This window comes from Hordeum vulgare, chromosome 3H (genome assembly GCF_904849725.1).
Source record: "Hordeum vulgare subsp. vulgare chromosome 3H, MorexV3_pseudomolecules_assembly, whole genome shotgun sequence".
Lineage (NCBI taxonomy): Eukaryota > Viridiplantae > Streptophyta > Magnoliopsida > Poales > Poaceae > Hordeum > Hordeum vulgare.
The window spans coordinates 307,479,185-307,505,358 of NC_058520.1; the positions used below are offsets into that span (position 1 = coordinate 307,479,185).

At 44.9% G+C, this 26,174-nt stretch overlaps 1 long non-coding RNA gene across 1 annotated transcript; it reads right to left on the minus strand.

The window, feature by feature from the left end:
- Positions 1-22,755: 22,755 nt before the first annotated feature.
- LOC123439898 lies at positions 22,756-25,802 on the minus strand. The gene is made up of 2 exons (XR_006630209.1): positions 25,551-25,802; positions 22,756-23,111 (listed from the first exon to the last, which is right to left on the minus strand). It is a non-coding gene; the product is annotated as an uncharacterized LOC123439898 (long non-coding RNA).
- Between the last annotated feature and the right edge of the window lie 372 nt (positions 25,803-26,174).

The following is a 26,174-nucleotide window of genomic DNA, read 5'->3' on the forward strand; positions in this document are numbered from 1 at the left end:
CCTGGAAAAGTTGGTATGAACTCGACCTATTTTGTTTTTGTAAATATGACTAGCTCATCGTTCCTAATTCAGCATTGTTATGAGATAAACATGTTTGCAATGCCAACTTAGAGATCAGAGTTTCTGATGCCATGCTTAATTAGCTAGGAGCTTATAATGGTTTGTCCTGGATGCCAACATGAATTTCAAGATGATTATGATGTAGTATGATAGGATTGTATCCTCCTTTGAATGATTCAAGTGGCTTGACTTGGCACATGTTTACGCATGTAGTTGAAACAAAATCAACATAGCCTCTAAGATATTCATGTTTATGGTGATTTATGTCCTACTCATGCTTGCACTCGACGTTGGTTAATTTCAATCCTTATTGATGAATGTTGTCGCTCTCTAGTTCGTCGCTTCCCAGTCTTTTGCTAACCTTCACTTGTACTAAGCGGCAATACTGCTTGTGCATCCACTACCATAAACCCAAAGTTGTTCCATATGAGTCCACCATACCTACCTATATGCAGTATCTACCTGCCGTTCCAAGTAAATTTGCACGTGCCACTCTCTAAATCATCAAGTAATAATCTGTTTTGTATGCCTAAACCGCTCATGTGGTGACAAGGGGCGGTCAGTATCTTCCATGCTAGGCGTGTTATCCTCGATACATGTTTAATTGGAAAGGGGCCAATTAAACAAAACTCACGAGAAAGGGGCCGGTAATTGGAATGCCCAGTTCCATGCTCAAATCGAAAATATAATTGCAAACAAAACTCCCCCTGGATTGTTGTTGGTATGGATGGCACCCGAGGACTCGGTTAGTCATGGAGTGTGATCGATCGGTGGTGGGGGAGTCAAAACTTTACTTTTCTGTTTGGGAACCGCCTATAATATGTGTAGCATGGAAGATGGTGAAAACTCTTGGTCATCGCGTTGACAATGAAAGCATGCCACCCCAAAATTATGTATCTCTGCTTTAAAAGCTTGAGCTCTAGCACCTCTGCAAATCAATGCTTCCCTCTGCGAAGGACCTATCTATTTACGTTTCTGTTGAGTCATCCTCTTCTTATTAAAAAGCACCAGTTAGAGAGCACCTCCGTCATTTTTATGCTTTGCTATTAATTGATATTGAGTACGACTGTGACTGGATCTTCTTTGCCATGAATTACCATATTCAGCCAGCCCTTGGTCTTTGAAGGTGCTCTGCATTTATGTTTTGCGGTCTCAGAAAGGGCTAGCGAGATACCATCTGTTCATATTATTTTCATGTTTGTTTTGATTGAAGTGTTGATGTTTGAAACTTATTATTATTGCTCGCTAGTTGATTATGACATTGATATGAGTACACCATGAGACCTAAATGTCATTGCTTATGTGGTTAGCTTATGATCTTGCTGAAAATCCGAATATGAGTTAGACATAATTACAACAACAAGATCAAACAGAGTTCGTAAAAGTTCTTCTTTTGTCTCTTTCAGTTTGTCAACTAAATTTCTTGAGGACAAGCAAGGCTTTAAGCTTGGGGGAGTTGATATGTCTCCAACGTATCTACTTTTCCAAACTCTTTTGCCCTTGTTTTTGACTTTATTTGCATGATTTGAATGGAACTAACCCGGACTGACGCTGTTTTCAGCATAATTGCCATGGTGTTGTTTTTGCACAAAAATATAAGTTCTCAGAATAACCTGGAAACTTACGAGGATTTTTTGTAGAATATATAAAAAATACTGGCGCAAGAATTACCTGGAGACACGGAGCTAGTAGCGCACAACCCCAGGAGGCGCGCCCCCTATGTCGCGCCTGGCAGGTTTGTGAGGCCCTCGTGGATCCGCAACCTCCAACTCCAGCTCTATATATTCTCTCTCGCCCAGAAAAAATTAGGAGAGAAGAGTTCATTGCGTTTCACGACATGGAGCCTCCGCCACCACCTGTTCTTCCTCTGGAGGGCAGATCTGGAGTCCGTTATGGGCTCCCGAGAGGAGAAATCGACACCGTCGTCATAAACAACCATCCTTCATCGCTGATTCCATGATGCTCTCCATCGTTCGTGAGTAATCTCATCATAGGCTTGCTGGACGGTGATGGGTTGGATGAGATCTATCATGTAATCGAGTTAGTTTTGATGGGGTTTGATCCCTAGTATCCACTATGTTCTAAGATTGATGTTGCTAATACTTTGCTATGCTTAATGCTTGTCACTAGGGCCCGAGTGCCATGATTTCAGATCTGAACCTATTATGTTTTCATCAATATATGTGTGTTCTTGGTCCTATCTTGCAAGTTGTAGTCACCTACTATGTGTTATGACCCGGCAACCCCGGAGTGACAATAGCCGGAACAACTCCCGGAGATGACCATAGTATGAGGAGTTCATGTATTCACTATGTGCTAATGCTTTGTTCTGGTTCTCTATTAAAAGGAGACCTTAATATCTCTTCCTTTCCATTAGGACCCTGCTGCCACGGGAGGGATGGAGAAAACATGTCATGCAAGTTCTTTTCCATAAGCACGTAAGACGAAATACGGAATACATGCCTACATTACATTGACGAACTGGATCTAGTTACATATCTCCCCATGTTATAACTGTTACATGATGAATGTCATCCGACATAATTACCCATCACTGATCCAATGCCTACGAGCTTTTCCTATACTGGTCCTTGGTAAGTTACTTTACTGCTACTCCTGTCACTACTGCTACTGTTACCGCTGCTACCATTACTATCACACTACTTTGCCACTGAAACTTTGTTGCAGATACTAAGTCTTTCAGGTGTGGTTGAATTGACAACTCAACTGCTAACACTCAAGAATATTCTTTGGCTTCCCCTTGTGTCGAATCGATAAATTTGGGTTGAATATCTACCCTCAAAAACGGTTGCGATCCCCTATACTTGCGGGTTATCAAACACGCACAACGATCCTCATTCAGGGCAAAGCCTTTCGAGGTTTCGGAGCGTGAGGTTTGGGCTCTTTCGCAGCCTTCTCTAATGACTCAGTTGTTGTGTCCTGGTAACGCTTCATATTTCTGGTGCTGGACACCAGGGTCTTGCGTGGGGTAGCCGCCGGGTCTTGGCAATGCTTCGATCAAGACTCATTACGCGGAGGAGACTGAATCTCTTCTTCACTCTCCTTCGAGTCGTCTTCACTGTCCTCGCTGTCCTCAGCATAATCACTGTTCGTGTTGCGTCTTCACTCACTTCACGTCAAGTTGCTCCCTGTTTGGCACAGGTGAATACATATTTGTCAACTCCTACAAGATATAAAAGTATCAAAGTTAGTCGACTGGAGATTCAATCACTCGACATAGATATGAAAGTATTCGGCAAGGGCATAACTCACCATGTTCGGTGGCTTATTCTCACCAGAGAAGGGCAAGATCCATTTGGCTCCCAGCGGATTGTCGTAGGCCCCAGTGATCCTTCTGAGCCACTGCACCACGGTTTCCTCGCAGACCTCCTATGGGTGTGACCAAGTGGAGTCCTCGGGACCTAAGTAATGCCACATGGTGTGGTCTCTTGCTTGAAGAGGTTGGATACACCGACTGAGAAATGTCTCAAGTAGGTCCATCCTAGTCACCCCGCCATGGATCATATCGACTAATGCATTCACCAGAATTACTACCTCGACCTTCTCCCCCTCTAACACAGTCAGCGTTGTGGGAGCAGTGGGTCGCTCCAAAGTGAACGGGGGAAGACGAGTCCACATATTTGGGGCTACAACATCTTTGCAATAAAACAAAGTTGATTGCCAACCTCGGATGGATTCAGGAAGAGTCATTTGCAGAAACGCACTCTTACTCCTTTTATGGATCCCCAAGTCACCACACAGCTGGATGATGTTGGTTCTACTATCTCTAGGATTGGCTTTCTTTACTGACTGAGAACATACGATGGAGATATGTTTGAACAGTCCCCAACGAGGAGAACAACCCAAGAAAAATTCGCACAACGTTATGAACGCAACAAGGTATGCAATAGCATTTGGAGGAAGGTGGTGGAGTTGAGCATCGAAAAAGTTTAAGAATCTGTGGATGAATATGTGAGGAGGCAAAGAAAAACCTCGCTCGACATGGGTGAGGAGATGGACACTCTCACCTTCGCGCAGCCCCGTCTCGACATCCCCCTCCGACAACCTCCATGATTCTACGCCTATCAACCCGTCCTTGATAAGGTTCAGGACGTCCACCTCCTTGACGGTTGATGGGAGGAAATTCCCCTGGATCCATCCCGACGGCACCCCAGATCGAGCGCCTGACGGCTTCTTGGCATTAGCACCTTACTTGGCCCTCCCATGCTTCCATGTCTTCCCCTTCGTCATCTCAGCGGTGGTGGTAGAGATGGATCTAAGCGGCACTCGTGAGACAGAGGTGATGGAGAAAAGGAGGGGAATTGAGGAGGAGCATTGTTCCTACCCTAGCACCGGCCAATGTCATAGCCGCCCGAGTGAGTCGCTGACCTATGGGCCCGCCAGATCTCTATATATCCCGATAACACAGGAAACGTGATATGTGGCGATAAGGACGGCACGCTAATCGAGACGTCGTGCTCCCACTTGCCCCGGTCATTGCTGTTGGAAATATGCCCTAGAGGCAATAATAAAATGGTTATTATCATATTTCCGTGTTCATGATAATCGTCTATTGTTCATGCTATAATTGTATTAACGGGAAACAGTAATACATGTGTGGATAAATAGATCACAATGTGTCCCTAGCAAGCCTCTAGTTGGCTAGCTCGTTAGTCAATAGATGATCATGGTTTCCTGATCATGGACATTGGATGTCATTGATAACGGGATCACATCATTGGGAGAATGATGTGATGGACAAGACCCAATCCTAAGCCTAGCACTAGATCGTATTGTTCGTATGCTAAAGCTTTTCCAATGTCAAGTATCTTTTCCTTCGACCATGAGATTGTGCAACTCCCGGATACCGTAGGAGTGCTTTGGGTGTATCAAACGTCACACAGTAACTGGGTGACTATAAAGGTGCACTACGGGTACCTCCGAAAGTGTCTGTTGGGTTGGTACGAATCGAGATCGGGATTTGTCACTCCGTGTGACGGAGAGGTATCTCTGGGCCCACTCGGTAGAACATCATCATGAGCTCAATGTGACTAAGGAGTTAGTCACACGATGACGTGCTACGGAACGAGTAAAGAGACTTACCAGTAACGAGATTGAACAAGGTATAGGTATACCGACGATCGAATCTCGGGCAAGTTCTATACCGATAGACAAAGGGAATCGTATACGGGATTGATTGAATCCTTGACATCGTGGTTCATCCGATGAGATCATCGTGGAGCAAGTGGGAGCCACCATGGGTATCCAGACCCCGCTGATGGTTATTGGCCAGAGAGGTGTCTCGGTCATGTCTGCCTGTCTCCCGAACCCGTAGGGTCTGCACACTTAAGGTTCGATGACGCTAGGGTTATAGGGAATTGTTATACGAGGTTACCGAAAGTTGTTTGGAGTCCCGGATGAGATCCCGGACGTCACGAGGAGCTACGGAATGGTCCGGAGGTAAAGATTGATATATAGGACGGATGGTTTCGGACACCGGAAGTGTTTCGGGCGTCACCGGTAACGTACCGGGACCACCGGGACCACCGGAGGTGGCCCCGGGGACCACCGAAGGGGGGCAACAACCCCGGGAGATAAGGTGGGCCAAGTAGAGGTGGGAACCAGCCCCTAGATGGGCTGGTGCGCCTCCCCACTCAGCCCAATGCGCAGGGGAGAGAAAAGGGGGGGGCAAACCCTAAGCTAGGTGGGCCTAAGGCCCACCAGTTGGTGCGCCACCCCCCTCCTCCCCCTCTGGCCGCCGCACCTCCCATCTGGGGTGGCTGCCGCACCCCCTAGGGTGGGAACCCTAGGGGTGGCACCCCCTCTCCCCTTCCCCTATATATATCAGGCACTTTTGGCCATTGAGACGCACGGTTTTTCCTCTCTCTCGGCGCAGCCCTGCTCCTCTCCCTTCTCCTCTCTGCCGGTGCTTGGCGAAGCCCTGCCGGGAGACCTCGTCTCTCCATCAACACCACGCCGTCGTGTTGCTGGAGTTCTTCCCCAACCTCTCCCTCCTCCTTGCTGGATCAAGGTGCGGGAGACGTCACCAGGCTGCACGTGTGTTGAACGCGGAGGTGCCGTAGTTCAGCACTAGATCGGAATCGCTGCGAATACGACTCCATCAACCGCGTTCTAGCAACGCTTCCGCTTAGCGATCTTCAAAGGTATGAAGATGCTTTTACCCCTCTCTCGTTGCTGGTCTCTCCATAGGAAGATCTGAATATGCGTAGGAAAATTTTGAATTTATGCTACGTTACCCAACAATGGTATCAGAGCCAGGTTTTCTATGCGTAGATTCTATGCACGAGTAGAACACAAAAGTTGTGGGCGATGATTTGTCAATTTGCTTGCCATTACTAGTCTTATTCTCTTCCGGTGGTATTGTGGGATGAAGTGGCCCGGACCGACTTTACACGTACGCTTACGTGAGACTGGTTCCACCGACAGACATGCACACCGTGCATAAAGGTGGCTAGCGGGTGTTTGTCTCTCCTACTCTAGTCGGATTGGATTTGATGAAAAGGGTCCTTATGAAGGGTAAATAGCTTTGGCATATCATCATTGTGGCTTTCACGTAGGTAAGAAGGCATTCTTGCTAGAAACCCAAATCAGCCACGTAAAACTTGCAACAACAATTAGAGGACGTCTAACTTGTTTTTGCAGGGTTTGACATGTGATGTGATATGGCCAAAGTTGTGATGTTGCATGTATGATGTATGAGATGATCATGTTATTGTAATAGGTTTCACGACTTGCATGTCGATGAGTATGACAACCGGCAGGAGCCATAGGAGTTGTCTTAATTTATTGTATGAGATGCAAACGCCATGTGCTTACTACTTTTACTTCATTGCTAACGGTTAGCTATAGTAGTAGTGATAGTAGTAGTTGGCGTGACGACTTCATGGAGACACGATGATGGAGATCATGATGATGGAGATCATGGTGTCACGCTGGTGACGATGATGATTATGCGATGCCTGAAGATGGAGATCGAAAGGGCCAAGATGATAATGGCCATATCATGTCACTATATGATTGCATTGTGATGTTTATCATGTTTTACATCTTATTGCTTAAAACGACGGTAGCATAATAAGATGATCCCTCTTAAAATTTCGAGAACGTATTCCCCTAAGTGTGCACCGTTGCGAAGGTTCGTTGTCTCGAAGCACCACGTGATGATCGGGTCTGATAGATTCTAACGTTCGCATACAACGGGTGTAAGCCAGATTTACACACGCGAAACACCTAAGTTGACTCGATGAGCTTAGCATGTACAGACATGACCTCGAATACAAGACACCGAAAGGTCGAACATTAGTCGTATGGTTGAATACGATCAGCATGGAGTTGCTCACCATGGTGACTAGTCCGTCTCACGTGATGATCGGACACGGGTTAGTCAACATGGATCATGTATCACTTAGATGACTAGAGGGATGTCGATTTAAGTGGGAGTTCATACTTAATTTGATTAAATGAACTTTATTGTCATGAACTTAGTCTAAAAATTGTCTTTATAAACATTGTAGATGTCCAACTTCAACCTCAATTTCAACGCATTCCTAGAGAAAAACAAGCTGAAAGATGATGGTAGCAACTATGCGGACTGGGTTCGCAACTTGAAGCTCATCCTTGAAGCAACTAAAAAGGTTTATGTCCTTGATGCGCCGCTAGGTGACCCTCCCGCTCCCGCAGCAACCTAGGACATTCTGAACGTGTGGCAAACGCGGAGTGATGACTACTCTCTGGTTAGGTGTGGCATGTTATACAGTTTAGAAACGGGGCTCCAAAGGAGTTTTGAGCAACACGGGGCATATTAGATGTTCCAGGAGCTGAAGCTAGTTTTTCAAGCTCATGCCCGTGTCGAGAGATATGAAGTCTCTGACAAGTTCTTTAGCTGTAAGATGGAGGAGAACAGTTCTGTCAGTGAGCACATACACAAAATGTCTGGGTTACATGGTCGTCTGACTTCACTTGGAGTCGAACTTCCGGATGATGCTATAATTAACAGAATCCTCGAGTCTCTCCCACCAAGCTACAAAGGCTTTGTGCTTAACTACAACATGCAAGGGATGGAGAAGACCATTCCCTAGTTGTACTTGATGCTCAAGTCTGCAGAAGTAGAAATCAAGAAAGAGCATCAAGTGTTGATGGTCAACAAGACCACTAGTTTCAAGAAAGGCAAGGGTAAGAAGAACTTCAAGAAAGACGGCAAAGCTGTTGCCGCGCCCGGTAAGCCAGATGTCGGGAAGAAGAAAAAGAACGGACCCAAGCCTGAGACTGAGTGCTTCTATTGCAAAGGAAAGGTTCACTGGAAGCGGAACTGCCCCAAATACTTAGCCGACAAGAAGGCCGGCAATGTTAAAGGTATATGTGATATACATGTTATTGATGTGTACCTTACCAGCGCTCGTAGTAGCTCCTGGGTATTTGATACCGGTGATGTTGCTCACATTTGCAACTCAAAGCAGGAACTGCGGAATAAGCGGAGACTGGCCAAGGACGAGGTGACGATGCGCGTCGCGAATGGTTCAAAGGTCGATGTGATCACCGTCGGCACGCTACCTCTACATCTACCGTCGGGATTAGTTTTAAACCTTAATAATTGTTATTTAGTACCAGCTTTAAGAATGAACATTGTATCAGGGTCTTGCTTAATGCGAGACGGCTACTCATTTAAGTCAAAGAATAATGGTTGTTCTATTTATATGAGTGATACGTTTTATGGTCATGCTCCGCTGGTGAATGGTTTATTCTTGATGAATCTCGATCGTGATGTTACACATATTCATAGTGTGAGTACCAAAAGATGCAAAGTTGATAATGATAATCCCACATACTTGTGGCACTGCCGCCTTGATCATATCGGCGTTAAGCGCATGAAGAAGCTCCATACTGATGGACTATTAGAGTCTCTTGACTTTGAATCATTTGACACATGCGAACCGTGCCTCATGGGCAAGATGACTAAGACTCCATTCTCAGGAATAATGGAGAGAGCAACCGACTTATTGGAAATAATACATACTGATGTGTGTGGTCCAATGAACGTTGAAGCTCGAGGTGGTTATCGTTATGTTCTCACTCTCACCGATGATTTGAGTAGGTATGGGTATATCTACTTGATGAAGCACAAATCTGAGACGTTTGAAAAGTTCAAGGAATTTCAGAGTGAGGTTGAGAATCAACGTGACAGAAAAATTAAATGTCTGCGATCTGATCATGGAGGAGAATATTTAAGTCACGAGTTTGGCACACACCTAAGGAAGTGTGGAATCGTTTCACAACTCACGCCGCCTGGCACACCGTAGCGCAACGGAGTGTCTGAACGTCGTAATCGCACTTTATTAGATATGGTGCGATCTATGATGTCTCTCACCGACTTACCGCCATCATTTTGGGGATACACATTAGAAACTGCAGCATTCACTTTAAACAGGGCACCGTCTAAATCCGTTGAGACGACACCGTATGAACTATGGTTTGGCAGGAAACCTAAGTTGTCGTTTCTTAAAGTTTGGGGCTGCGATGCTTATGTGAAGAAACTTCAACCAGAAAAGCTCGAACCCAAAGCGGAGAAATGCGTATTCATAGGATACCCTAAGGAAACTATTGGGTATACCTTCTATCTTAGATCCGAAGGTAAAACCTTTGTTGCCAAGAACGGATCCTTTCTAGAGAAAGAGTTTCTCCCGAAAGAAGTAAGTGGGAGGAAGGTAGAACTTGATGAGGTAATTGCACCCCCTCTCGAACAGGATAGTAGCGCAGCGCGGGAAGTTGTTCCTGTGGCGCCTACACCGACTGAAGAGGAAGTTAATGATGATGATCATGAAGCTTCGGATCAAGTTACTACTGAACCGCGAAGGTCCACAAGGGCACGCTCCGCACCAGAGTGGTACGGCAACCCTGTGATGGAAATCATGTTGTTAGACAACGGTGAACCTTCGAACTATGAAAAAGCGATGGCGGGCCCGGATTCCAACAAATGGCTTGAGGCTATGAAATCCGAGATAGGATCCATGTATGAGAACAAAGTATGGACTTTGGTGGACTTGCCCGATGACCGGCGAGCCATAGAAAATAAATGGATCTTAGAGAAGAAGACTGATGCAAACGGTAATGTAACCGTTTACAAAGCTCGACTTGTCGCAAAGGGTTTTCGACAAATTCAAGGAATTGACTACGAAGAGACTTTCTCTCCCGTAGCAAAGCTGAAATCAGTCTGAATCATGTTAGCAATTGCCGCCTTTTATGATTATGAAATTTGGCAAATGGACGTCAAAACAGCGTTCCTTAACGGAAACCTTAAGGAAGAGTTGTATATGATGCAACCAGATGGTTTTGTCGACCCTAAGGGTGCTAACAAAGTGTGCAAGCTCCGGCGCTCCATCTATGGGCTGGTGCAAGCATCTCGGAGTTGGAACATTCGCTTTAATGAGGTGATTAAAGCGTTTGGGTTCATACAGGTTTACGGAGAAGCCTGTCTGTACAAGAAAGTGAGTGGGAGCTCTGTAGCTTTCCTCATACTGTATGTGGATGACATATTATTGATGGGGAATAATATAGAGATGTTGGAGAGCATAAAGGCCTATTTGAACAAGAGTTTTTCAATGAAGGACCTTGGAGAAGCTGCATACATATTAGGCATCAAGATCTATAGAGATAGATCAAGATGCCTCATAGGTCTTTCGCAAAGTACATACCTTGACAAGATATTGAAGAAGTTCAATATGGAAAACTCAAAGAAAGGGTTCTTGCCAGTTTTGCAAGGTATGAGATTGAGTAAGACTCAGTCGCCGACCACGGCAGCAGATAGAGAGAAGATGAGTTCTGTCCCCTACGCTTCAGCCGTGGGCTCTCTAATGTATGCCATGCTGTGTACCAGACCTGATATAAACCTTGCCATAAGTTTGGTAGGGAGGTACCAAAGTGATCCAGGTATGGAACACTGGACAGCGGTCAAGAATGTCCTTAAGTACCTGAAAAGGACTAAGAAATGTTTCTCGTTTATGGAGGTGACGAAGAGCTCGTCGTAAAGGGTTACGTCGACGCTAGCATCGACACAGATCCGGATGACTCAAAGCCACATACCGGATACGTATATGTGTTCAATGGTGGGGCAGTGAGCTGGTGCAGCAGCAAGCAAGAAGTCGTGGCAGCATCTACATGTGAGGCGGAGTACATAGCTGCTTCAGAAGCGGCTCATGAAGGAATTTGGATGAAGGAGCTCATCACCGACCTTGGAGTGGTTCCAAGCGCGTCGGGTCCTATACACTCTTCTGTGATAACAAGCCATTGCCATAGCCAAGGAGCCCAGGTTTCACCGGAAGATGAAGCACATCAAACACCGCTACAACTCCATTCAGTACCATGGCCAGAGTGGAGTGATAGATATTTGTAAAGTACACACGGATCTGAATATTGCAGACCCGTTGACTAAACCTCTTCCACGAGAAAAACATGATCAACACCATAATGCTATGGGTGTTCGATACATCACAATGTAACTAGATTATTGACTCTAGTGCAAGTGGGAGACTGTTGGAAATATGCCCTAGAGGCAATAATAAAATGGTTATTATCATATTTCCGTGTTCATGATAATCGTCTATTGTTCATGCTATAATTGTATTAACAGGAAACAGTAATACATGTCTGGATAAATAGATCACAATGTGTCCCTAGCAAGCCTCTAGTTGGCTAGCTCGTTACTCAATAGATGATCATGGTTTCCTGATCATGGACATTGGATGTCATTGATAACGGGATCACAACATTGGGAGAATGATGTGATGGACAAGACCCAATCCTAAGCCTAGCACTAGATCGTATTGTTCGTATGCTAAAGCTTTGACAATGTCAAGTATCTTTTCCTTCGACCGTGAGATTGTGCAACTCCCGGATACCATAGGAGTGCTTTGGGTGTATCAAACGTCACAACGTAACTGGGTGACTATAAAGGTGCACTACGGGTACCTCCGAAAGTGTATGTTGGGTTGGTACGAATCGAGATCGGGATTTGTCACTCCGTGTGACGGAGAGGTATCTCTGGGCCCACTCGGTAGAACATCATCATGAGCTCAATGTGACTAAGGAGTTAGTCACACGATGACGTGCTACGGAACGAGTAAAGAGACTTACCAGTAACGAGATTGAACAAGGTATAGGTATACCGACGATCGAATCTCGGGCAAGTTCTATACCGACAGACAAAGGGAATCGTATACGGGATTGATTGAATCCTTGACATCATGGTTCATCCGATGAGATCATCGTGGAGCAAGTGGGAGCCACCATGGGTATCCAGACCCCGCTGATGGTTATTGGCTAGAGAGGTGTCTCGGTCATGTCTGCCTGTCTCCCGAACCCGTAGGGTCTACACACTTAAGGTTCGATGACGCTAGGGTTATAGGGAATTGTTATACGAGGTTACCAAAAGTTGTTCGGAGTCCCGGATGAGATCCCGGACGTCACAAGGAGCTACGGAATGGTCCGGAGGTAAAGATTGATATATAGGACGGATGGTTTCGGACACCGGAAGTGTTTCGGGCGTCACCGGTAACGTACCGGGACCACCGGGACCACCGGAGGTGGCTTCGGGGACCATCGAAGGGGGGCACCGACCCCGGGAGATAAGGTGGGCCAAGTAGAGGTGGGAACCAGCCCTAGATGGGCTGGTGCGCCTCCCCACTCAGCCCAATGCGCAGGGGAGAGAAAAGGGGGGGCAAACCCTAAGCCAGGTGGGCCTAAGGCCCATCAGTTGGTGCGCCACCCCCCTCCTCCCCCTCTGGCCGCCGCACCTCCCATCTGGGGGGGCTGCCGCACCCCCTCTCCCCTTCCCTATATATATCGGGCAATTTTGGCAATTGAGACGCACGGTTTTTCCTCTCGCTCGGCGCAACCCTACTCCTCTCCCTCCTCCTCTCTGCCGGTGCTTGGCGAAGCCCTGCCGGGAGACCTCGTCTCTCCATCGACACCATGCCGTCGTGTTGCTGGAGTTCTTCCCCAACCTCTCCCTCCTCCTTGCTGGATCAAGGTGCGGGAGACATCACCGGGCTGCACGTGTGTTGAACGCAGAGGTGCCGTAGTTCGGCACTAGATCGGAATCGCTGCGAGTACGACTCCATCAACCGCGTTCTAGCAACGCTTCCGCTTAGCGATCTTCAAAGGTATGAAGATGCTCTTACCCTTCTCTCGTTGCTTGTCTCTCCATAGGAAGATCTGAATATGCGTAGGAAAATTTTGAATTTATGCTACGTTACCCAACAATTGCGTCATCATAGCGCGACGCGTGCTTACCAAATTTTTGAATTTCGTAAAATCCGGACCATACGAAGTGACCATCACATCAAAACATCATGTTGATCACTCGGAGCAGTTTTCACTTTCAAATTCACTGGCATGCATTTCAAGATAGAATCGATCAGGGTGAACGACAAAGACTTCAATCGACGCACACTTCAGCCAAGCCTTGATGTGCATTCGGATTTTGCATGAATTATTGGAATTTGCATCTACCCCTTTCCCACTCGGACCCCGATCCATTCGGGGGCTCATGATGGGGATACATACCTAGGGCAGGGTCATAGACCTGACCTACATGTCCTAGCCAAGGACACAACATTAAGAACTTAAAGATTTCAAGGAAGGCTCCAACTGACTCGCGATGGTACATGCGTCACTCGGTAGAATATCCACTCGGAGACTTTCTCCCTCCACTCGACAGAAGACTTTCACTCGGAAGAACTAGAAGCGAGTCAACCGCAGAAGTTCAGAAACCACTCCAAGTAGGCCAACGAGCGGGCATTCGACTGGTCGTCATAAGTAACATTTATTACGTATGTTACCACTAGCATACTCCTTTATCTCTATTAATCGAACCCTTGGTTGTGTGGCCTTGATGAGGGGTAGCTCACTCTATATAAGCCACCCCTCCCCTCTGGCACAAGGGTTCGCACCCCGCGTAACACAACAATTCCACACGACAAGAGCTCCAGAGCACTGAGACGTAGGGTTGTTACCTCCATAAGAGGGGCCTGAACTCATACATCGTGTGTACAAACTTGTCGTAGCTAGGACTTTGCCCTCTCCTTACGTACCCCTCGCCTCTATTGTCAGGCTCGTTCCCACGACAAAGGGCAAAAGTGCTCCTGCCCAGCTTCCGCCTCGAGACGGTGGTGCTTCGTCCCGAAAGTCCTTCTCTTCATTTTTTTCAGGGTAAAAGGGATTTTATACCACAAGATGATTGCCAGAGGTGGGCCATGTGGCCCACTAGACATCAGGCCGCGCCAGGGGGGGCTCGTGCACCCGGGTGTCTAGTGGGTGTATGGTAGCCCCGCTGCGATACTTCTCCGCTGTAATAATTCTACGTAAATTTTCAGCCCCATTGGAGATGTGTAGAATAGGTATGTGTGACGTAGCTTTTTCAGGTCCAGAATTCCATCTTCCAGCATTCCCCCACTTGACGCAAACCTTGCATATTATGAGAGAAGTCATTAGAATTGCTCCACCAAGTGGCAAAGTGCATAAAACTATAACAAAACATGATGCAAAATGGACGTATCCACTTCCCCAAGCTTAGACTAGGCTTGACCTCAAGCGAAAGCTGATAATGAAAATCATGACCACATGGATTGATAGAGAGGTGTCGATAAAAACAAAATACGGACATGGCAACATCATGCTCAATATTATAACGGAAAATAAAACTTTATAAAATACTTTATCACAACATTTTCATCATATAACTTTTATGATAAAGGCTTCTTATAAACAAGTAGCAATTCATCACAACATTGAAGTAAGAAGCATAAACTCTATTGAAAACTAACAAACTATGTTTTCAGTAAACTTTGCAACACAATTCATCATACTTTCAGGAAGGGTCACATATCAGAGCTTTTAAGCAAGTCTACACACTAAACCATCATTTAGCCTTCTATTATTACTAACACTCACTGCATAAATATGAGAAAAAAGGTTTCAACCAGACACATAGCCAGATAGGGGCTTATAGTGTTGCCCCCCAACATATTCACCTCAAGGGTGATGTCGACAATAATAAATCATGACCACTCACATTCATCTCGATATATATGTTTAGATCTTTCCCCACCACATGATGCTTGCCAAAGAGAATATAAAGGAAGTAGCGGAAAATACATTGACTCTTGCACAAAAGTAAATACATAAAGGTAAAAGATAGGCCCTTCGCAGAGGGAAGCAGAGGTTGTCATGCGCTTTCTGGTTGTATGCTAAATCTCTTAGTGCAAAGGAACGTAACGTTATATTGCCCCCTGTGATGTCAACCATTATTTTGCAGTCCGTCGCTTTTATTATCGCCATCACAAGTTTGTAAAATAATTAATTTCCCTTACACTAAATCATCAAACATGTTTAGAAGCAATTTTTATTGCTTTGTGCACCGATGACAACTTACTTGAAGGATCTTACTCAATCCGTATGTAGGTATGGTGGACTCTTGAAACATGGATTTGGGTTTAAGGTTAGTCATGCACAAGTAATATCTCTACTTAGTGCAGAGTTTTGGCTAGCAAAGGTATTAGGAAAGTACCACATGTTAGAGGATCTATAACAATATAACTTCTATGTAAACGTGAACAAGTATAAGTCATTCCATTGTCTTGCTTGTCCAATATCAACAATTTTGGCATATTATAAATAATGGGGGCTCAAAATCATAGAAGATACCAAGGATAGTGTATTTGCGTGTAAATCTTATCTTCCCTTATTAATCTTTTCATGTGTTGAATCACCGACCAATGCCATGTTTGTCAACCTTCAACAAATTTTACCACTTATACTTTTCCTTATGTGATGTCAGTACTTACTATTTCCTCCGTCCCAAAATAACTATCTCAAGCTTAGTATAACTTTGTACTAGAGCTAGTATAAAGTTGAGACACTTATTTTGGGACGGAGGGAGTATAAGATTGGCATATAATCTTTTCATTATTTTCCTTAATTTTGATTGCAAGAAGAAAGTAAATAAGCAAAACTCAAATGAAATTTATTATATAACTCTCACTCGATTACATAGATAGATAGATAGATCACAAAACTAGCACTTAGAAGAAAAAGATTGAACTAAACTTTTATTTGACTAAATCATGAAATAGCTAAAGACCAAACTAAGATGGATGAGATAAGTAAGAGTGATGGTGATACGATACCGGGGCACCTCCCCCAAGCTTGGCACAAGCCAAGGGGAGTGCACATATCCATGTATTCAAGTCTCCTTTTTTGGTGGTGAAGATCAAGGTGGTGGGGTAGATGAAGAGGTAGCTTCAAACTTGTCCTCTGAGGAGCTTGATGAGGCCATGGTAATCTTGATCTGTTAGAAAAACAACACAAAACAAGAATAGAGGATTTCTCCGTGGTACAGGGGTCAAATCATCGGAAAAATATATAGAGAGAATTTTTATACAAGGAAATACGTGTCCCACAAGAAAACAGAGTGCGGAAGGTGTTTGAGGGGCCCACTAGACATCAGGCCATGCCAGGGGGGCCTGGTGTACCCTCATGTCTAGTGGACACCTGGGTTGCTTTCCCATGTGTTTCTCAATTTCCTAATTTTCCTAATATTCCAAAACTGGCGGAAAATATTTTTTCAGATTTTTCTGAGTCCATTTACTTACCGTATCACATACCTCTTCCTTTTAACGGTTCTCGAGTATTCTGGAAGGTCACCCTAATGTTCTCCTCCCGTGTCATGGTTCGGATAATATTTGTTTAAACATTAATTGGTGTACCTGAAATATAGTGCTTTATTCTTTGTCCATTGACCACTTCGGGTGCCTTCGGGATTATTGATCTTAACAGATCCAAACTAATAAACTTCTTGGAAGATATATGGTCCTTCCCATTTGGAGAGAAGTTCTCCTGCAAAAACTCTAAGACTAGAATTGTACAATAGATCATATTCACCAACTTTGAATTCTCGGTTTTGGACTCTCTTGTCATGCCATCTTTTAACTTTTCCTTTGAATAGTTCGGCATTTCCATAGGTTTGGGTTCTCCATTCATCTAATGAAGTAATAACATATAACCTCCTTTCACCAGCAAGTTTGGAATCATAGTTGAGTTATTTAATTGCCGAACAAGCTCCATGTTATAACAAAAGAGGTAAAAGACCTTCTTTCCGATAAACCATTTTGTAAGGAGACATGCCCACCGGATTTTCATAAGCTGCTTTGTAGGCCCACGATGCATCATCTAATTTCTTAGACCAATTCTTTAGGGACCTATTGATAGTCTTTTGCAATATTGATTTCATTTCTCTATTGGTTAATTCTACTTGACCACTAGACTGAGGATGATAGGAAGATGCAATTCTATGGTTAACATCATATCTAGCAAGCAAATTATGAAAAGCACCATGAATAAAGTTTGAACCACCATCAGTCATTAAGTATCCAGGGACTCCAAAAGGTCAGAAAATAACTTCCTTAAGCATTTTAATAGAGGTGTTATGATCAGCACTATGGTTGGAATAGCTTCTACCCATTTAGTGACAAAATTAATAGCAACCAAAATATGTGTATGCCCATTAGAGGAAGGAAAAGGTCCCATGTAATTAAATCCCCAAACATTAAATGGTTCAATACCAAGGCAATAATTCATAGTAATTTCCCAACATTTACTAATTTTACAAATTCTTTTACATTCATCACAAGAAAGGACAAACATACGAGCATCTTTGAAAAGAGTAAGCCAATAAAATCCAGACACTAGTACCTTGTGTGCAGTTCTATCTCATGCATGGCGCCCTCCATTAGCCTCGGAGTGAAACTTACAAAGGATTCGTTACTATCCATTCTTAGTATACAACATCTAATAATACCATCTACTCCCTATTTATAAAGATGTGGGTCATACCAAAAGAAATGTCTTTAATCAAGGAAGAATATTTTTACTTTTGTTGATAGTTGAAACTAGGTGGTATGAATTAGCAACAATATAATTACCATAATTAGCAGACCACGATGTGTTATGAGAAACATGGACCACAGCTATTTGTTCATCAAGAAAGTTATCATCAATAGGTAGTGGGTCATCAAGAACATTTTCTAAACTAGACAAGTTATCAACTAAGGGGTTCTCTACTCCTTTCCTATCAATGGTGTGCAAATCAAATTCTTGTAGAAAAAGAACCACTTAATAAGTCTAGGCTAACAATCTTTATTTTCCATAAGATATTTAATAGCAGCATGATCAGTGTGAACAATTACTGGAGAGTCAAAAATATAAGATCTGAATTTATCACAAGCAAATACAACTACTAAGAATTCTTTTTCACTCGTAGCATAATTTCTCTGGGAAATGTCTAGATTTTTACTAGCATAATGGAGAACATTTAATTTCTTATCAACTCTTTGTCCTAGAATAGAACCAACAACATAATCACTAGCATCCCAGAAAATTTCAAGATGCAAGTTCCAATCAGGTTTTTGAACAACTGGTGCAGAAGTTGAGGCTTTCTTAAGTGTTTCAAAGGCTTTTACACAATCAATGAAAGGAACATCCTCATGAGTACCTACTTAATGGGTGGCGTATGGTCAATTGGATAGGTTGCAGCAAGCGACTAAGCATTTATTTGAGGTGGCTAACTTACGAGTACAAGAACAATACAGGGATGATCTACACATAGAGGACGTTAACTACTAACGATCAAATGAATGATCCTGAACACCTACTTAAGGCAAACATAACCCCGCCATATCCTCTTCCGGATACAGAACTCATGAGAAGAGACATTCACGGTTACGCACATAGTTGGCATGTTTTAATTAAGTTTACTTCAGGTCGTCTAGCACCGGATGTTAAACCAAGTCTCCACGTTGCCACATAAACGCAGGCAAGGCTTTCCAAAAGATTTAACCCTGCTCGGGTGCTCCAACTAGTCCATCGCAAAACAACACAAGCTGGATAGAAAGCCTCAATCACGAAACTCATGATCTCCTTGGATTCCTTTATGGAAAGCCTCAACTCTGAGATAGCCCAAAGCATCACCGGAATCCCAATGCACAAGATATTTCGTAAAACGTAAAACCAATCCAGCAAGGCCGCCCGGCGTGCCGACATACCCTATAGGAGCCGCATATCTCGTTATGAGGGCACGAACGGATGGGTAAGACGTCGGGTTGGCTGAAACCCCGGATGACCAGGGGGACCCAGACATCGCCCGGTTTGGACCAACACTCATGCGGAGCACTGCCCCGGGGGTTGATTAATTACCCACGAGGTTTAGAAAGTCCCTATGCAATTTTATAAGGTTATTATGCAAATGTAGTACCAAAGATGGGCCTTGCGAGACCATTCTTAATATAAAAAGAATTATGAAGGGTGTCCCCATAACAACCCCGGTTGTATTAGGAGCGCTCAGTTATGGAATATAACACCTGTAGCCGAAACTAAGTCGGCAAAGGTGGAACAAAACACCAGGCTAGAAAGGCTGAGCCTTCCACCTTTTACCAAGTGTATAGGTGCATTACTTTAAATAGCATTAATATGGTGATATAACAAGAACCCATGTTATCACATCGAAGCAACTGCTCCTGCAACTACCAACGCTATCCAATGGTTAAGAAAGCGGTAACATTGCCAATCAGTGGTTTGCTAGGTTGTAGTAAGGTTGAGGGTTTTCTTGGCAATGTTGAGAGGCTGACATTTAATAGGTGGTAGGCAACGACACAGAATGAAATAAACGAGACAACTAGCATGGCATCAATAGTAATGGTATCTAGGGAAATGGTCATCTTGCCTGAGATGCCGCTTGGAAGAAGAACGAATCCGTGAAGCAGACGAACCGACATAGTCGAACGGATCCTCACATTCCTTCACACTTGCGTAACTCTATTGAGACGAAGAAAACTGGAATCAAGAATCAGCACACGATATTCACCACGGTACATGCACGATATGTTGCACGACCAAATATGATGCATGTCCATTTCAATTATGCAAGGCATGGCATGACAATTCACACAATCAAACACTACACATTAAGTGAGGCTCAATATGCAACGAGTTGCATATTGACGAAACTCCACATATGAATTATTTAGTTCACTCCTGTTTAGGTACACGGCAATATTAAATGTTGTTTAAACATGGCACGAGGTGAAGCACAAATAAACTACCTATCTTGGCATTTTAAATGAGGTCGGAAACAACTTGTAGCATCTTCGAAATGAACCCATATGTTAATTAAGAAATCTGTCCATATCTGAACTAACATGTTTTAATGTTTGTTAAACAGCAGAATAAATAGGTTCACGTGACTCTACACGTAATTCTAGTCGTTTTGCATATAGAGATCACTGTAAACGGAGCTACGATTCAAAATATATGGTCACCGCAAGATATGATACCATGAATGCCATATGTATGCAAATGACAGCCACAAGCATTTCAAACAATGAAGGTAACAAGATATAATGGCAGTACATGAGATTCTAAGCAAGTTTCATATATGACACCTTCCAAACGGAGCAACGGTTCAACAATTACAACCAAAACAAGAAATAGCTACAATCTGCGAAAAACACCAACATGGCATTTTCTACACCCCAAAACAACAAGCTACATAATTCTAAAATGCTCAAACAAGACATGTGGCAGTAGTGGGCAAGTTGAACAACATCACCCTACTAAATACAACTAGCATGGAAGCATGGATCACAAGGGAAAGAACTCACAAAATGGCATGTTGCACATAGTTTCAGACATAGTGAAAATAATAGTTTTGACAATGCAGTTTTCAACCAGAAGGCATATTGGCAGCAGTAAAACTATATGCTATAGGGCATAGAATGACATGAAAATTTCAGCATGCTAGAGAATCTTAATCACTACAAATAACTCCATTGCACAAACCACAAAGGGGTTGTAGATCACTAGCAAATCTCATCGCAGGAGAGCAACAAAATTTTAGGGATTCCAAACTAAGAAATATTTCAGCATCTCAAATCAGCACTATTTTCTAGCATGTTGGCAACAAGAAAACAACACCTAAACATGGATTTCTATAGCAACTAAAATTACCAGGGGCTAACATGCATGTCCAAGGGCATAACTCATGTTCACTAGTAATTCATATCATGCACGGATTAAATCACAGAAAATAAACAAAAGGGCAACATGGCAAAATATCAAGGATTCTAACTTGCTCAAAAGATAAAACTAAATGCACAATTAAATTATATGGATTTTTCTACCCTAAAAACATATATAATATGCAGGTTTTGAAATAAAACTAGTGCCACCACATATATGCGAGAATATGACATAAACCCGACATAAACCCGACATAGAAATAAAACTACATCAAACAGTGAGATGACTAATTTTACCATGCATGCAAATGCATTGCAAACAACATGAACATTTTACATACTAAGCTTGATCAATTCAGATGCATGCTTAAATAGCTATGGAATAATACGTCTTAATATAATAGCACACAATTCTATGTAGACAGCAGGTCAAAGAGTTTAAAATATGCATGCAAGTTGGAAAATATTAATCTAAAGAAATTCTACACATTTTTCATATATAACTTGTTCTGATCCGTCACACGGTTTAAAAGGTATAGACGTTTTAATATATGCACTAATACATAAATAATTAAAATCGTGGGTTGAAATAAAAACAAACACGGGTCGAACTGGTGGCGCTGTATAGAAAACACGTGCTCGGGCAAAAAATAGAGGGGGTGGTCGGGGTTCTCACCTCGGATTCTTGGGCCAGCTAGAGAGGAAGGCTAAGCCGAATGCTGGCCTCGGCTGACGCTGGGCCGCCGGAGCGACTGGGCCTGGCGCGCCCAACGGGAGGTGGCGTCCCAGGAGCGGTGACGCTTTTGCTCATCCCCTATCCCGACTGGATCAGGAGGCAGGGCGCCGGCGGCTCAGATCCGGCAGTGGTGCGGGGGCTTGCTGGGGCGGCGAGATCCGGTGGCTCGCCGACGATGGCGACCAATTCCGGCAGCGCCGACTCTCCGACTGCGGCTAGAGGAGACGGACAACGCAAATCGGGGGTCGGCGACCTTGGTGGCTTGGGATCTACGAAGGAGAGAGTGGGCGTGGTGACGTGATGCAACATCATAGGAAAGGAATGAGGGAGGAGGAGGTCCGGCGGGCTGCTCGCCGACTCCGGCGACCAGTAGGGATGGCGTGGGGATGCTGGGAGGGAACCAGCCGGAGCGGAGCTCTCCACAGGGGAGCTCGGACAGCGCGGGAGGTGGTTGCGCAGGCTGGCGGCGGCACCCTTTGAGCCCAGGAGGGCCTTCTACGGAAATGGCAGGCCGCGGCCGCACACCAAGTTTCAACCCAATCCGGGAATATTCTATACACACCTTTAAAATAATATTTAAAAATGATGCCCCGGCGCATTCGTGTGTGGTTGGTCTCGAAAACGGTCAAGGAAAAAAACATAGAGAACTGGCAACTAATAATGGATGCAGGTTTTGAAAACTGTCGACAACGGAGTGACGATGCAATGTAGATGATGCGCATGATGCAATGATGAATGCGACAAACAAAATAATAACGCGACGACAATAGAATAAAAGGGGAGTCTTCTGGAGCGTCGGCCTCGGGTTGTTACAACTCTCCAATACTAACAAGAGATCTCTATGACGCCCTCGATTTGATCATACGCTAATCATACTTGCAAATGTGTACGACCAAGCTCAATAATTCACTGGAAGATATCACAGCACAACTCTAAACACAAATAAAAACATACACGCTTCATATTAAAAGCCAAGGGCCTCGAGGGCTAGAATACAGAAGCCCGATAAACACACGAGTCAGCGGAAGCAACAAATATAAAGTAAACACATGAAACATGATAATGCCTTAGAGAAGGTTGGCACAAAATATACAGGGATCGAACAAGGCGAGGACTCCAGCATGGGAACCTCCTAAACTACTCCTGGTCTTCAGCGGCCTCCACATAGTAGTAGGCACCGTCGGGGTAGAAGTCGTCGACGACGGGATATGCCACCTCCTGGGTTGCATCGTCTTGTCGCAGTAATCAAATCAAGGGGAAAAGGGGGAATAAAGCAATGGTGAGTAGTCATCCAAAGTACTCACAAGACTGACATCGGAACTATGCTAAGTTATGCATCAGTATCAAAGGAAGGGGTCATATGTGGACTGACTGTAGTGATGTGAGAATAGAGAGAGAAGGCCTAGTCCTATCGAAGACTAGCATGTTCAGCGTCTTGCAGCAATAGACGAGAGTAGAGCAAGTAACACAATTTATAGTCATGTTCTTGCGGCAATATTAAATTAAGGTCACGCCCAGAGATTCTTCCTCAACTCCTTGTGAGGAAGAAATCCCGGAGCAAACATTCTACTTAAGTAATAGTTGTAGTTGTATAAGATCGGGGCACAACTCCAAGTCGTCCTATAACCATGAACACGACTATTCGTTAGTTAAATTTCTTACCTACAGGGGTGCACCAAGTTCCCCGTCACGCTTGATAAACTCTGGCTGGACACATTTTCCTGGGTCATTCCCGGCCACGGAACATCAACACGTCGCAGCCCCACCTAGGGTCAACAGAGAGGCCACCCCGCCAGTATAATTCTAAGTGCGCACGGGTCATGGGCCCATCACCCTTTGCGGTCTTGCACTATGCGAGTCCGGCCGATGTCAATCCTAGCACCTCTTATACAAGAATGATGCTTATCCGGGCAACTCGCTCGCGCGCTGCTCCATTGCTGAAGACTGAAGAACTTTCGCTGATAATACGATGTCGAGAACCCATAACTCCTCCCATGTAGACGGTTAGTGCAAAAAGGTCTCCGACCAACCCAGATCAAATTCCCAAATCCTTTGCATTTTAATTAACTCATCGACACATCCACGTGGGAATCCACCCGCAACACACCATTCATGTTCCCAGTAGCACAGTGAAGTAACTGTGTGGTTGTCACATTAGAGGGATCCGAGGTATCACCCTTGATGGATTCCGAACAATGTAACCATTAAGGTGTTCAGGGAGGAATCACCCTCGATGGACCACACTTGATGGGTTGTATGGCAGCGTCGTTATTGGAGGTGGTGAAGGAGGAATCACCCACCGAGAACCACCGCCGATCAACTACACTACAACGCTAACATCAGAGTACGTAACGAGGTGTCACCCTCGGTACTCGATAGTAGCTCTGCAGCGCCTTACAACTAAGGAGGGTGTGAGTGTTGTGACGGCTCATGGCTCGTCTATCAGATGATCAAGACTTGAGGAAAAACCAGGGGCAACTGGACATAGGGATATAGGCGGTGACTGATCCTCCTATACTAAACAGTTTTAAGGTGCACTAGAATAAAATAGTAGTTTATCAAAAACAGGCTATACATCAGATATAGGAGCTAACTACAAGAGTATCAAAATTCTAATGCAAGCATGAGGGAGAAAGAATAGGGGAAATAGGAATGATCGAAGGGGTTTTGCTTGCCTTGTTGCTCTGCGGCAAAGGGTTGGCCGTCAGGAGGGTAGTCGTACCCGGTAGTAGTGTCTATCTCGGGGTCTAACGGTAAGAAGAGGGGGAAAGAAACAGTAAATATAAACACAGATGTAACACTAAGCATGACATGGCAATATGCAGGGCTAGGCATGCACTAACGCGGCATTAAACGTTATAGACGGATCGGGAAAATATGTGACGATATTTCTTGGGTCACTGGTTACTACCGGATAGGCGAAATGGATGGAGAAGTTCCACGTTCTCTATGATAGAGACGCGTGATAGACGAACGGATAGCGTATCCGGGTTTGTCTCTTTTTTATGATCAACTTTCATGTATAAATTATTTCCATCCGGATTACGGATTGTTTTATATATATAAAGTGTAATTGCTAGGTTTACCCATCTCTGGGTACACAACAGTGTACCACATAGACTAACACGTGGGTCCATGGGGTCCTAGTTGACCACTCAAAATTGACTGGTCAACATAGGGGTGGGGCCCCCTTGTCATGGGAACACGTGAAATCTTATAGGGTTAATTAAGTTAATTAACTAATCCTTTAACTAATTAATTAATATAATTTTATTTCCGTTTTTTGTGCTTGTTTTTTTAACACGAAACTCGGGGTGATCATCTTAGTGGGGGATTAGCCCCACTAATTAACACGGCTGACCCCATCTCGAAGAGAGCCAAGCAGCCTCTCTGGCTCGGCATGCCCGGCCACAGGGGCACCAGCGGCCTAGGCTAGGAGCAGGCAGCAGCGGGCATGGCCTACGATAGTGCGAGCGACCATCAGGTCACAGCAGCAGCAGAACGCAACGGCGACAGAAGGCAGCGAACAACATGGGGGCAGGGCATGTGCACGAGCGGAGCACAGCCAGAGGCTCGCGAGAATCCACGGGAGGAGAGCTCCAGACGCGATGGGGGGAGGCGACCACGACGTTAGGAAGAATGCGGAACTAGGAAAAGGGGCACAGGCTCACCGAGGGAAGGTCATGGACGGGTCCGACGTGGTCGGGGATGGCCGGAATAGTAGGGACCGGTAACTACGTGTGGCGGCCGGGGAAAAGGTGAGGTTGATGCCCATGATGTAGATGCGCCCAGCTCGAACGTGTGGTTGGGGAGGACGGATCAGCAGTGCGCCGAGCTCCTGGACAAGCTTCTTGCCAGCGGGGGCGACGGTGGCCGCCGGGTCAACCACGAGCGGCGACGACCGCGTCGGGCGGCTCTCCAGATTGACGGGGGGGGGGGGGGGGGGGGAGGGAATCGAGCCGCGGGCGCTATGGTTTCGGGGAGAGAGAGAGAGGGACGGCTGGGGTGGTCTTATCCACCCTCGTGTCCCTATAGCGTTGAGGTGGTCCGACAGCGACATGCGCGTACGCGCTCCCCTCGGTCACCCCACTGTAGCGAGGTGGGGGACGACCAGGGCTAGCTGGGATGGGCCGGTACGCTGGCAGCTGTGCTGGTCACTTGGGCTGAGGCACAGCCAGGGGTGTATGTTTATTTTCCTTTCTGTTTTATTTTTTTTATATATGTATTTTAGTTACTAAAATACTGTTGTAAAATTATGGCATTAGGTCCATCATTACATTACATTTTTAGACACT